We start from the raw sequence: 4,441 nt of genomic DNA, 5'->3' as shown, positions 1-4,441 counted from the left end.
CATGAAAACTATGCAGGAAATGAATGAAAAATTCACTAAGGAAATTGAATTATTAAAAAAAATCCAAATTTATTTAATGAAGATAAGTAAAACTTTACTATGAAAATCAGAAAGGGTACCATGAAAAATAAAAATTGAAAGGCAATCTCAATCATCAGTATAGAAGCAAATATCCTAAACATGAATTCTTGTAAATTATATCAATATATGTGTACAAATCATAAGCAATTTGAGTTTAGTCCTGTGATATAATAATGGTTTAAAATGCCAAACTTATTCACAATATAATCACATAAATGAAAGAGCATATAATTAATTTTAAGTTCTGCTAAAAATTTCTAGCAAACTGAAAATAGAAGGGAGGTTTCTTAATGAGTTAAAAAACATCAATTTGAAAAGAAAAGCAAAATATTATATTCAAAGGTGAAAGCTTAAAAGCTTTCCATGACAAATCAAAACGAGAAACAGAATCTCATTATCATTCAGTTCAATGTTGTTTCTGGTCATCCTGGGCAAGGTAATAAGCTAGTAAGATATTTTAAGAATTGGAAACAAAAGAAAGAAAAATCTCATTACTCACAGATGATAAGATTTCAAAATGTTGCTTAACATATATCAGTAAATTGCATTTCAATATATCAATATAATGAGTAGCAAAAATATATGTTACCAAAAAAACCTATTTAAAATGGCAAGAAACTCATAAGCTTTCTCTAAATTAACCTAAGGAAATAAGCACATGATCTTCAAGAAGAAAAATTATGAAATTATATTAAAATTGTTTAAATCATAATTTTTCACACTCTTACAGATACTGTTTCATGTCACTTGGAAAAGTAACTCAAAATCTTATAAATTATCTTTATTTGATGTTATTGAGGTTATAAATGTTTTAAAATCTATTCTTTATTTTGAAAACTCATATGAGCATCTTTCCCTTGACAGTTTGTGTTTTATGCTAAGACAAGTGAAACCTGTTCTTATAGCTGTTTCTTTACATAGCACATGGAAACAATGTATACTCGGTGACCACAATTTGATTAGACTCCTAATTTTCACTGTTTCATTCCACAGCTAATCAAAGTCATAGGTCATATTGTTGATGAGCTACAATTTTCTCTGAATAAAGCTACGCAAGGAATGCAACATTTTAAACACATTTATTAGTTCCATTCCTTGTGTTAACCCGAACATACTTTTGAATGTGCATTATAAGTAGAAAAAAATTGTTTCAGAAGCCCTAATATAGTGAAGACATATATCAATACAATGTCCTTTTATAGAAAGATAAAATGTCACAGAGATATCAATTACAGTCATCCCTTGGAATCTGTGTGAGATTGATTCCAGGAACCCCCATCATATACCCCCAACCACCATACCCAGCCATACCACCCTCCCTCCCATAGATACCCAAATCCATACATATTTAAGTCTCACAGTGGGTGCTACGGAACTGGTGGAAGCTACATATAAGAAAAGTTGGCCCTCCATGTATGAGGGTTTCAAATACCATGAATGCTGTATTTCCCACCCTCATTTGGTTGTGGATGTATGCGGAACCCACCAACTGGGAGTGCTGACTGTCTTTATTGAAAAAAAAAAACAATCAGCGTGTAAGTGGACCTGCACAGTTCAAAATCATGTTGTTCAAGGATCAAATAAACTTACGCTTTTTCTACACAATCAATGAACTTTAAATCAATTTCTAATAAGAGTTTCTATGCAATTTAATGGAATGTTTGCATATGTAACTGATTCTAGTATTTATATAAAAAGGCTCAGGGCAAAGAATAAGCAACACAATCCTGAGGAAGGAGAGCAATATGCAGGAGTTGCCCTATCCTATTCCAAAATGCATCATAAAGCTAATTAACTCAATGTTTGACTGGCTCTGGGTTGACAACCTGTCCAATGGAATAGGATGATTCCAGAAGCGAATGAATGTACATGGAATGGTGCTACCTAGAAGAATTGATAATGCAGATGGATACATGAAGGATGACTTCTGCATGTTATCCTGGAATAACTGCTACTCCACATTAAAAGGCAAAAGGGAGAGTTGGAAAGATTCTATGTAGAATGAATACTAAACAATTTTGTCATAGGCAGCTGGCAGCAAATGTTTTTAAGCAGGGGAGTGGCATGATTTGATTTTTATTTTAGAAAGAATTACTTTCCATCCTTACAGGTTGCTATTAAAGAAATTTTTCTGATAATCTGTCTCCATTTTCTGGTGAAAGAAAAATATGATCATAGATGTGCTTTCTTTCAAAAAGATTGTTGATTGCTTTCAGAAAAAAAATTATTCCACTACTTGACTAGATCTCCCAGAGCTTTCCTTGCAATCATCTATTTTCTTAAAATCTGCCTCTATAGCTTGTATTTATTATATATTTACTTTGGCTACATGAAGGAGTCTATACAAATCTTAAACTGTGTAGTTTAGCCTTTAATTGCAGTATTGTTTTTTAAACATTTTTTGTATTATATGATCAATACTTGCTCTAAAATATTGTGTTCTATATAAATTATTGACTTACAGTCAATGTACTAATCAATCTGTGGGATATTTCAAAATTTATTTTGAAATGTGCTTAGTTCATACAAAACTATTTTCATATAGCATAAATTTTTAAATTTCCAGGAAAAAAAATCAGCATTTCAAGAAGCATGTATAAAATATCTAACAAAAGCTAACACATAGTAAACAGGTAAATGTTAATTTTCTTACTTATTCCTGCTTTATTAATTGGAAAGAACTAAATGGATTATGTAAAGTAGGATTTTAAAATGAATTAGATACAATTTGTAGAACATGGAAGTATAAAGTATTAAACATAAAGAGTATTTTTGTAATGATAAAATACAACCTCTTCTTTCTGAAATAACACAAATTGAGAGAACCACATCATAGAAATATCTGTAGCTGATACATGGTTGCTGATGTACTTACTGATAGAATCAAGACGTGATATAGTTTTCTTATAAAGAAACAGCATGGTAAACCTTTCTATATTAATTATATTTAAACGTTATATTAAAGTTTTTCCTCAAATTAATACTTCATTTACAGAAAAAATTGCACATATACATGAAAACCCCCCATGCATATATGTTACAAATGTCCCTTTTACTTTATAGATATTACTTTCAAGAAGGGTGGAATAAAAGGCCGTTTTACATTTTAGTTGCAGAACATTTCTTAACATTTAACTAGTGATACATCTCTAAGCAGTAATACATAATCACTCGTTCTTTAGATGATTATTCATGGATTAGACTGATATTGAAAATAACCTACTGGATATAGGGCTAAATCATATATATCTTTACTTAAAATATACAGTCATTATCAAATGATCAATCTTGTAGAAAACCCTCATGTTTAATTATTCTCTCATAATGTTCCAACTTTCACATTTAATCTTATATAGAAATCATTAACTATAAAAAACTCTGTTCTTTAAAATCTATTTAGAATTTTATGATCCGCTAACCAATAAACCAAAAAAATGGCTCTAGCTAAGATTCCTTTACTCTTTTTCTAACTATATATTTGTTTTATTAAAAGAAAAATGTGGTGTTGGAATGAATCTTCATAACTTATCAAAGAACTAAATATTATACCCATTTGTTTTATTTTGTTCTATATACACATGTACATATATATATAAACGTATGCCTCAGAATCCCTAGTATTCACTTTTTCTAAAATATATTTTCCTATTATTCCTCTATTTTATTTAAAACTGTTCTTTGTTGCAGTAGAAAGGTATAATCATAATGAGTTCATACAATTTAGATAAATATTCTTCTATTTAGGAAGATGAATCTAAAAGGTGGAATTTATTATTTAATTCTAGATAATAAAAAAATGTGTAGAATTATTATTTTACTTTAGCCCATTATTACTAGAAATAGTCCCTGTACTTATCTTTTTTCATACAACTATTTGTGCATGCTAAAATTATGATTCTCATCTGATTAAGCTTTTTGATAAGGGAGGTATAAAATAAAATCTGTATACATATATTTGAATATGAAACACCATAAACATGATAGAATACACTATGAAAAATATTTTCTTGACTTTTTTAACCCAAACCTAACTGAATATAATTTTCCAAGTGCATTTAAACAAAAGCAATTATATTTTCCATAAGAGATAGTAAGTGCTTTCACTTATTTAACAAAATCAGATGTTGTACTAGGTACTTAGGATAGAATGATGACCCAAACATGCTCTCAAGTCACTTACAATGGAGTGCATGTGTGGGTTTCCATACAGATCACCAGTTACATGATGACAAAACCACTTAATTTTTAAAAATGTAATCTGTAAAAATACATATCTTAGTAAAATTAAGGAGCTTTTTATTTAGCTATTGTCAATTGGGTAATACATTTCTTTCTAAAAGGTTTAAAATATGTTTTTCAG

This window comes from Propithecus coquereli, unplaced genomic scaffold (genome assembly GCF_000956105.1).
Source record: "Propithecus coquereli isolate 6110/MARCELLA unplaced genomic scaffold, Pcoq_1.0 Scaffold317, whole genome shotgun sequence".
Classification (NCBI taxonomy): domain Eukaryota; kingdom Metazoa; phylum Chordata; class Mammalia; order Primates; family Indriidae; genus Propithecus; species Propithecus coquereli.
The sequence above is the reverse complement of the archived record's forward strand: the minus strand, read 5'-3'. Positions refer to the sequence as shown.